Genomic DNA, 11,344 nt, shown 5'->3' on the forward strand with positions numbered 1-11,344 from the left:
CCGTTCAATCATCTTTGCACCCTGTTGTCTTTTATTAGCCCTCTCTTTCTACACATCAGATTATGGATGTATTTAAGTAGAACTGCTCAATTTCGAATTTATCATTTTGTCCACTTTGCAATGACAGATGGTTCCGACATTTGCTTTTACTGACTGCCTGAGCATGGTTTTACGCCGCTTTTAGGAATATTCCAGCAATATCACGGCGGGGGACACCAGAAATGGGCTTCACACATTGTACCCATGTCGGGAATCGAACCCGGGTCTTCGGCGTGACGAGCAAACGCTTTAACCACTAGGCTACCCGACTGCCCCCATTTGCTTTTAAAACAGCTGGAGAGATACGCAATGATCCTTACTGAGTGCATGGGTAGCATATTCTGCAATATCTCCGACTCATGGTGAACTGGAAATGCGCTTCAATTGTACCCACGTGGCCAATGGCAAGTCAGGGCTTTACTCCGCTACCCCACCATACTTCATGATCATATGACTTTCTCATCCGATATGATAATATGAAATAGGGCTGTTTTTTATCACGTAATCTGAATCGGTATGTGATTATGATAAACAATATACTAATTATATGAAAATAATTATAATCTATCTGAACTCCAGCTGCAAACAATAAATAAAGTGTTCTCTGTTAGTGAAAAAAGTATTTAAGTGCATGGTTAGAACCAAGAAAATCACTTGTAGATTTGGTTTGGGACATCTCGCTAACGATCATGAAACTGCTGCTTATTATGGTTCTGGGTAAGTACTTATACTTGAGTTTATACTCCACAGTGTAGTGCCTAGTATATGGGTATCAGTGTACAATGTACATGCATGTGCTTTGGTCTGTGTGGTTTTGAAACACACTTAAACGAGTGATAATCGAAGTAACAATAATTTTGCATTCGGTACACAATTAAATTTCGCATTTTCAAATCTACAGGTTGCAGAGCATTGAAGTATGTTAGTTTAGAGGATTAGGTAAAGCATTGGCTCGGTATTGTCCACGTTGGTACTGTTTGCACACTTTTGATCATTACCACAAAGGCTGAAAAGGATATATACCACCTTTGGTAGATACAGATAGGTATTCTCTATATGAGAGTACGAAAACTACAGCATGTTTTTGTAGAAAATAAACACATATACTGCGCATGCCCTTCTTGTTGGTATTTTCATGCATGTTGGCCATTGTCACACATCGTTTGTGGTGTGAGAAGAACTGGGGTTTGACGTTGCGTTTATGATTTTTTCACTTTAAATAGCAACGTGCAAACACGTGCGTGTGGCTACTTATAATAGTCCGGACCATTTCAGTGCTAGCCTACTGAGTTATTGATACCCCACCCAGACACATACAATATATAGAGTCTTTGCTATACCATCTAAATGCCACGCACCAGGCAGGCCAACAGCAAAAACCACATGTTAATATCTTGTGGTATGTACAACTTGGCCAGAGATGTGAAACGTGAATTTTAATTGAGCTTAAATCTTATTTTCTTGCTTAATTTAACTCAAATTAACAACACCCGTATCAGAACACATTAACGACTTTAATCTGAATTAGATTGGATATAAACTCGTAGAATCGTAATGCATTAGTTTACACTTTTATGTATTCCATGTGATTCAATTTCACTTAGCTGAGTGGAAAAGCACCAGACTCTCCATCAATGATCAACATTTAGAATTCTGGTTTACTTCATGTTGAAAGATAAATTCTTGGACACTTGCTGATGTGTGTTTGGGATGTGATAGGCTGTGGCTAACTGTAATGCCTATTACACATGCGCTTACATTAGACACCAAATTTAGTATTGCTTTTATGCTTGATTCTGTTCCATTTCAGTCACTCTGTTGACTGCAGAATGTGTCGATGCACAATCTTGGTCAAGTCCCATGTTGATACGTGAAGGTAAGCGAAAGTAAAAAGTTGCCTTATTAACCGTTCACTCCTACCAATCACCTGTCTAACCCTTCCTGAACAAGTATTCCCAATCATCTGTCAACCCCTTTCTCTCCCGGTATTCCCATCCACTGTCTAGCTCTTCCTCTACATGTATTCCCAATCATCTATCTAGTCCTTCTTTAACTAGTATGCTCAATCATATGACTCGCACTTTCTCTATTCCAGCAAAGGGTACTACTCCTAGCTGCGGCAATTCCATTCTTCGCTTATTTTATCAATAGTAATGCTGATTCTAAACACTAGCCGACTACATTTTTAATCCTTCAACTTATTGGTCACAGTTCGATAAGTTTACTGCTGGAAGCCAGTCGAAGCCAAAGAATTTAACGTTAAAGCTTCACGTGAATCTTAATCTATCCCTTGACGCTATCTGATGGTCTCAAAGTTCGATAATTAACTGCCCATAAAAATAACGTTTATGCTTTATGTAAATCTTAATTTATCCCTTAACTCTATCTCATGGTCTCGATATTTGCGTCTGACGCTAGGCTGTCTCAGGGGAATTAACTCCAGCCGCAAATGAAGGACAACATCGGCATCACTGTCCGTGAACATTAAATACACATTATATAAACAACAGAGCAACATTAACACAATGAGCAGGATATCTGCTCGTCATCAAAACAACGATGATCTGACATACATGCACAGCTCAAATCCCTTCGGATCACCAGGCCACCTGAATATCTACAGGACGTACATTTGTATACAGTTACCAAAACGTGGTCACGCATGAATAATGATGTTGGGTGGGGCACAAAACATTGAAGTGCCTTCCTTTTGATTTACATTATTATACAGTCAGGTGTAGGTAACAATTCGTTGATTGACAAGAACTCACAGCAATATAATATAACAGAATGATTAAAGTTGACACAAACCTAATCATAGTATAGCATTCAATGCAAATAAATCAAAAGTAGGAAATAATTTAAGAAAATAGTGTAAGTGTCACACTGTGACCCGTCCAAACGTGTTCACATCGGTTATGCTAATTCAGTACCCCTGATGACAAACTAATTAATCTGTCCATTAAGTCATAAGCACCTCGTTAGAAATTGTGCCTCACCCTAAATATACCATTTATTATCTTTGTTAATGTCATGTATTGTCTTGCCATTATGCCTACATATACAAAGCAACAATTTCCCGTCATTGACATACACCAAACTAGCCTGCCTTCTGCATATTTTTTCATATTTTGTACTTCAAGTAACATGATTGTGTTGGGTAAATACTTCCGATGATACATGACATATAACTATGCTTTCATTTTTACATAACACACAGTAAGAAGTAAAAAGTTGACAAGGCTGACAAGGTCAGGATTACATTATCAGCCGCTGTCGGGTTTGAGCTTGGGTCCACCAGAGTTGTCGATGAAAAGGCGAGAAGTACAATACCATTACAAGCAATGATATGACGCGGAGATGATAATGCGCTCAATGACAGAACCTTCATTCTAATGTGCAGCAATACAAAATGAGCAATAAAATCTCTCTTCTGATACCCTAGTTCTGATGTCTACATATTTTGATTCAAAGCTTTATAAGAATAAATATATGTCCCTGTTTGTTACTAATAGAGCCGACATTGAGAGAATGTTGTAAACACATACTGTAGTGTAAACTAGAAAGAAATTTGAAGTTGTGAAATAGGGCTTGCTGTAGCGTTCATAATGTTTGCACTTCTACTGCGATACGCATGCATGTGTATATGTGTGTGTGGGTGCGTGTGTGCTTGTATCAGTCCGGACAAATGCTAGTCTCATAGTGCTGGCCCACTGAGTTTCCATGCCGCAGTTTAACATGGATACCCAGCCAGGACACAAGTACTTGTTGAGCTTGTTGTTCATTATTTAACCTCTTCTGGTATGACGCAGCCAGGTTGGTTGGTTGGTTGTTGTTTAACGCCGCATTCAGCAATATTACAGCTATATGACGACGGTCTGTAAATAATCGAGTCTGGACCAGAAAATCCAGTGATTAATATCATGAGCATCGATCCACGCAATTGGGATCGATGACATGCATCAACCAAGTCAGCGAACCTGACCACCCGATCCCGTTAGTCGCCTTTCACGACAAGCATAGTCACCTTTTACGGCAAGCATGGGTTGCTGAAGCCCTAATCCATCCCGGAATCTTCACGGGTCCGACGCAGCCAGGGATAGAGCCACCAAGCTTCCACTCTCCAAACTAATACTCTATGCACTAGACCATGGAGGCGGTCATTCTGAATGTAAAATAAATTGAGACACATTTGAAACCGAGAGCGACAAAATCCTTTCCCTCATTGAAGAAACATCTGCTAACAGGAGAGTCCATTATACGATTCAAACTACATCATAAGCATGTGTTTATGAATCACCTTCAAATAATGATGACACCAGGTGTTCTCGAAAGTGTGAGTGTATTTTACTCCACAGGTGGCACCCGTCAAAAACTCATTACCAGTAATTATAATGCGTAGAAATAAAAGTGAGCAACAAATCCTGACTGACATAAGGGTCTTTGTTTTATTTTACATACATGAATTGGGGTAATGGATAATAGATTTAACACAATAACTGTACATATATTTTCACTTCTAAACACAACTTATTCACATGATATTTTCTGTCACAGTATGGCTGGTAGAATGACCGCCAGTGTACACCTACGTAATAGGTGTACGGTGACACACGTTAACGAACACGGTGTATTGGATATGACGTTGCAGAGGAATCCTGAGCTTGTGTGACTGTAATTAAATCACAAACATTAAGAATTTGATGTGACAATATAATGCTGTACACATTGTTAAAACTCGCACAGATGTCCAAAGGACAGTTCACGATAAAAATGCGTTTGGACAATAGTTAAAAGCAATATCTGAACCGAATGATTCAAACACGTATAAATACCCAGCGCAAGAGAAGATAAAACGACATACATGTATGCCATGACTCATTCAACGGAATGCATTGAAACATATCAGAGAGTTTGTGAGCATAGTTTAGTAATATTCCCTCAATGTCACGGCGGGGAACTCCAGAAATGGGCTTCAAAACCCGATCCTACGATGTTAAGAGTAAACCCATCTCGTACAAACCCCACCATTCTGCAACAAACAACTTTGTCTAAAATGTGTTATAAAATTAATGCGAGTAGCCCTGCATTTTACGGGAAACGACCTTGTTATCAATTCAAGATGTTAAATACATTGGTTGTTGTTAAACAGAGCTGTCGTCTTCTCCCATTATAATGCTCACCAAAGCAAAACAATGTTACCGTGCTTGTAGAGCAGGTCGCCAGTTCAAAGGTAATTTCTTAAGGAGATTAACTCGTTTGGGATTGACTTTGGGGATATAATTATGACAATGTTTCACACCTAGACATGTGGAACTACGTCACTGCCCCAAGATCCTGCCGATCGGACTCCAGAAAAATCTTGTCGAATGAAGGCCGTGAACAGCGCAAACACTGCTTCAGAAATATCTGCCCAAGTGATCAGACGCAGTAGGTGAGGTGAAATGGGTTTAAATGTCGAGTCCAAGATTTTTGCACTTATATAGCGACGTTCATGAACGTGGATGGGTGTGGCTGCGTTTACTAGACCGGTCTAATACCGATTTATAGTGCTAGAACACTGCGATACCATGCCGCAGTTTAACATGAATACCCCCTCACACACAGTATACTCACGCTTAGCCAACCAGTCCTTACTTTAGCCCGTGAATGCCGAGCGCCAGACAGGGTTACAACAAGTACCACCTTTCAACGTATTTTGGTGTAACGCGGGCGGGGATCGAACCCCGGACCTTCCGCTCCCCAGGCGAACGCTCTACCACAATACTACAGAGGCGGTCCAGTCGCAGAAGGGTAAATGCAACATGAGCAAAGAAAGACAAGTACGCGAGTGAACATGGCAGCACAAGAAGTGACACATTTCAGTAATTGTAAGTCTAGGGAAGAGCGCCGAAGGTATGACTCTTTAACATTCTGAAATAAAATAAAATAAAATTTATAGCAACCGATAGAACAGCAAATAGGAATTGTGTGACTGCAACTTATTGTGGCATTGCTGTTCATAAGAACCGAATAATGTTGTTGACAACTTGGGCCCTAGTACTCTTTGTGTCATGCAAACCTACATAGCCAATGACTTGAGCAATGAGGAATACATGGTTAACATTTATTCCTCATTGCTCCAGTGGTTGGCTGTTGACATCGTTCTGATTCCATACAAAATCAAGAAAATGATTTAAGAAATAAAACCTAGCTTATTTTCATTTATTTATTCTGTATTAGGTGTCGACATATTTAACAGTCAAAGGGAGACAGCCCAGACTGTCAAATTGCTGATGAATCTGTAAGCGGTATTTGTTTATAGTGTTGCAAGAGACACATTACAGGCAACAAACGTAACATGCAAACTACACATTATTCAGAATTTGGGTATTTACTTGTTTAAAAACACTCAAAGAAGAATGTCCGTAAATGATAAAAGGTTCAGTTCGACTTACGACAGTGGTGCAGTGACAGTAAGACCGTACAGATTTTAAATAACAAAGATATTGATAGTCCAGTTGCGTTGTGAAAAATGTCACAAGATTACATTACTGAACTAAGATTGCCCGTAGGTCAGCAGAACATCCCAATAAAACCGTTGAAAACGCCGCAACCAGTACAGTCGCTGCCATCGCCTGTCACAATAAAAACAGTTGAATGACCTTTTAAACAGCTTCTCAGATGTACACCTCAAAGACTTCCTGGATCAAACCACATCGTTAGAGATGGGACAACCGGAGAAAGCGTCACTACCGGGACGAGGTAGAGAAACCACTTCTAATTCCTGACTTTGTATCTAAGCCCAGGTCATCAATGACCAGCGAAGAGACGCCTTTAGTAGGTGATGGGTCAGTTGAACACAGATGTCGTTTTTCACCTGTTTACATGTGATTTCATGACTAAGAAAAAGTTTAACACACCTTGAAAAACGGTCTCTCATCGCTACGGCTGTTGACAATCCAATATTACCGAGCTTATAATAATATTGTGGAAGGACAGCATTTTGTCTTTACGGCCATCATTCCAGCAGCAATGTTGCGCCATATTTTTGCAAGTGTAAACCGAGCATCGTTTTGATTTTTGTAGCGGGTCGCGTGAGAAAGGCGTATGGCAGCTGGCTGTGAAAGAATGGGTTGATTCCAATTCCGTTTCCTCTTTTTCAGTTTATGCTTTCTACCAATGAGTGAGTGAGTGAGTGAGTATGGTTTTACAAAGCTTTTAGCAATATTCCAGCAATATCACGGCGGGGGACACCAGAAATAGGCTTCACACATTGTACCCCTGTCCGGAAACGAACCCGTGCCTTTTGCGTGACGAGCGAACGCTTTAGCCACTAGGCTACCCAACCGCCCCTTCTACAAATGACATCACGAAATAACGTAACCCAATTTGCGAGACATCTAAGAGCATGCTCAAAATCAGGTCAAACGTATTGCCAAATATTGCCAAACGATGACAATTTCAATTCTGTACCACTACTTACTATAAATATACTGAACCGCAAAAGAAACGTCACCGTGGATAGATATATGAGAAGTCTGATTTGTCCAAACACTGTCAACATACTTTGAGAGATATAAAAAGGATGAAACTTGGCAAAACTGATTATCAAGGTTGAAATTAAAGTGTCAAATGTTCTTATAGTGAAACACAACACTAGTATCTGAGAAAATGGTATCACAAGTCAGTATCTCGTGTGTCCGCCATGTGCATTGATGACTGCCGTGCAACGTCGATACATGGAATGGATGAGGCGATTGATGAAGGCCATAGGCACTTGAGCCCACACTCTGAGGAACGCCTGACGCAATAAGCTGCAGTTGTCGGCCTTGGTCGGACGTCATTTAGCCGTCTTTGAATCTCTCTCAACAACACAAAAATCCAAATATCGTTCCCCACGGCGTCGCCAGACTCTCTCTCTCTGCTATCTGCTGTTGAGATACAGTAACGGCTCTTGTCTGGAAAGAGGACTCTTCCCCACTGCTGGTTGCGCCAATGATGGTGCTGTGTTGTCCACTGCAGACGGTCCCGGCGATGACGTTATGTCAGAATGGGTCCTCGGTGTTGCCTGTGACAGTGGAGATGTCTGCTCGTCAATCGTCGACGCACGGTGTCCGCACTAATGTGTCGCTGGTGTGTCCCCATTGTCTGTCGAGCAGTTTCCGCAGCAGTAAAAAAGCGACCTTGAAGATGCTGTCGCACAATCTGACAATCCTGACGTCGGGTGGTGACACTCGCTCTTCCACAACGTGGTCGGTCATCTGTGGTGTTGTAGTGTGGACTTGAAATGCATTGGCTACTTGCCGGGCAGTTTGTCCAGCTTGCAATTGTCAAAGGGCTTGGTTTCGCTGATTCTTGTCAATATTGGCATGTGGTAGCAATTCAATAACGAATGAATGTTATCCGATCTTGGTGGATTTTTATAGGGCAAGAAATGGGGGAAAGCATGTGCATATCAATTTGCGGGGAACTCACGTGCATCGGGTTACCGTCGACGTTGCCGTGATGCGTTTGGGCGATCGGTTTTATTGTCATCTGCTTTGTTTTTGTATCATCAAATTTCATTTTTCCGGACAAGGTAATGTTAAGTTTAAGAAACTTTGACAAAAATTACCCAGAAATTTAAACGACAACTTTTCATGCAATGTTACTTGGGGTGACGTTTCTTTTGCGGTTCAGTATATATCAAATTTCATTACATCACCGGTGTGAGCAAGCATATGTTAACAGATCCAAAACTGTATTTTGACAGCATTTTAGAGCATGGTCGAAACCCTAGCGTCAAATCAATGTACAAAGAGAGAACATATGACGTCTTTGTTGGGTTCGACTACTTCTGGCAAACAATATACAATATTTCATTAGGGGTGTGAATGTCTTGTCACACAAACACCATGTGCATTGAAATTTCGATCTTTCTACAGACGCATATAACAATGGCTGCCGATAATCCATTAGCATTGTATGTGTTCAATATCAGAACAACAGTTTATCAAACATGATGAAACCTGTTTCGGAACATAAACAATGTTTCTTTCTACGTAAAACACACACTAATCGGGTCCACAATCATCGGTAACAAAAAGGGTCTCTCTCGTGGCCTCTGCAGCTGAAAACGGCGGTATTCAGCCATGCTGCAATAAGGTTGTCCAAGTAGGCTCATTTCAACAAGTAAATCATAATGATGAACAACCATTTTGGTCGTCATAGGCAGTGAGGAGTAACCGAAGTAAGTCAGTTCAAAATTGTGCGTGGAGAGGTAGTCATTCTTAATTAGGATTACTGTTTGGGAGCTATTTCAAACCAACTGGTAGATACGTATAACTTTAAAATTACTAAAATCCTGTTACTTAATAACGTATGTTGGATAAATAAATTAGTTCAGCATTTTCGTCACCACGTGCACGTAAACCTGTCACCACTACAATGGAAGATGTCATGTTGATTTCCAAGAATTTACAGTGGAAATATGCAACAGGTTGCGCTAAAACTGAATTTATAACTATGAAAGTTTATTCACCAATTCTCATAAAAAAGACTAACTGTTATTTTGAACTAGTCAATATTTGTTACATTCATCACTACATGTGACACCTTTTTGGAATGTTCTAGGAATGATGATGAAAGATGATGTATGTTTCCAAGTGTAACTATGCGTTTTAAAAGCATTCTTGTCGTCGTCGTGGTAGACTGGACATTAAACTACTGTGTTTTGAAATTTGAGGTCACCTCACAGTAAATACCTCTTATTTATACATTTGAAACCTTGGGCTGAAACGGTATATATCATATACACCCGAAAAATGGCAATACACAGGCTTTCAATATGATCTCTGAAGGCACAACTGATACATAACACCCATTTAGCAGTGATTGAGGGGGTATTTAAGGTAACTGATTCACCTGGATATGGGGAAAGGAGAACATGTCAAACATCCTTAACAAGTTCAAAATCGCAGTATTCTTCATCCTTCCCTGAAAAGGAAAGTAGATATTATGGCATTACATTACAAAGACGAATTTGACGTTTTATGGTTTTTAATCTCTTGATAATGTCTACTCTTCAGTTATCAGACTAACAATGGTGATCTTTCGTTTTTCACACTGGTCTAAAATAGGCTGCAAGTGTGGCGCTCTCCGCAGTTAACGGGATACCAGACACTATTCTCGTCTTTGGGGCTATTTTATACAACTATTACATAATTTCTGTGATAAGTCTGATCTGAAACTCCAGCCTTGAAAAGTGTGTCTACCATCGTGGACACACCGAGGGATGCATGTCTTACCCCTACATCCGAGCTTGAGGTGCGATCTTTTCAAGTTATGTCCCACTGGCTGCAAAGAAACCCAAATTTCGCCTGTCAGGAAATCGATGTTCCTGTTGGTTTTTGCTCTGTGTAACGCACATCTTTCCGGTTGCGATGTATAAGCAGTATGTCATGCACATGTGAGTGTATGGCCCGTTCATTTAGTACCCTTTGATGACCGTGATATCTCAATCTTTGGACAAATGTTTGTTGTATATCTGCATTACAATCTCGAGCAAGAACAGTAAGTCCATGTTATGAGTATATGTCAAACAGCTCCATCACATAGTTTAGCCGTTAAACAAAAATGACTAGGGTGTTTGTAGAAGGTTGTCTAATTCCTATCACGTATGCGGTGTTGCTACCTATTTGTAAGCTTACTGCGATTACAGTTTGGCTTTTTAATGCATTAATAACAGATATCCTGTACCAATCGCCTTAACGTATGAAGATTGCTTTACCACGTGACCCTCGCTGAGAAGTACTGACCACAGCTGAAATGGTAGCAAACATCAAAATCATCATGTACAGTGTTCATGCAAGAGGCATTTTGTGCACCTAACCAATACTCAGACACTAGGAACAAATCTGTGCTGTCTAGCCTGGTACAATACTGATGTGTTCCATGCTGCGTATGTTCCAAGTTGCTGTTCTGAGCAATACAAGGAGGAGTGCATTAAGTATAATCTTTATTATCATCACTTCTTTTTATTCTCGGCTCATGAATTGTCATATACATACCAAAAATATGTTGGTACCCATTTACTGCAGTTTACATTTTCAGATCATAACGTTTCATCAGATAATACTGTCTTGGCTCATTTGGTTGGCATTCGTTTCAGGAGGGGTCACTGATAACTATCTATGTAAGGTGAGTGAGTGAATATATTCCAGCAATATCACGGCGGAGGACGCCAGAAATGGGCTTCACATATTGTACCCTTGTGGGGAATCGAACCTGGGTCTTCGGCGTGACGAGCGAAAACTTCACCCACTAGGCTACACCACCGCCCTTC

At 40.5% G+C, this 11,344-nt stretch overlaps 1 long non-coding RNA gene across 1 annotated transcript; it reads left to right on the forward strand.

Annotated features, from left to right (window-relative positions):
• The first annotated feature begins 699 nt into the window (after positions 1–699).
• Positions 700–3,478, forward strand: LOC124111167. The gene is made up of 3 exons (XR_006857396.2): positions 700–756; positions 1,850–1,915; positions 3,260–3,478. It is a non-coding gene; the product is annotated as an uncharacterized LOC124111167 (long non-coding RNA).
• The last annotated feature ends 7,866 nt before the right edge of the window (positions 3,479–11,344 follow it).

This window comes from Haliotis rufescens, unplaced genomic scaffold (genome assembly GCF_023055435.1).
Source record: "Haliotis rufescens isolate VD_foot unplaced genomic scaffold, xgHalRufe1.0.p SCAF_9, whole genome shotgun sequence".
In the NCBI taxonomy this organism is placed as follows: Eukaryota; Metazoa; Mollusca; class Gastropoda; order Lepetellida; family Haliotidae; genus Haliotis; species Haliotis rufescens.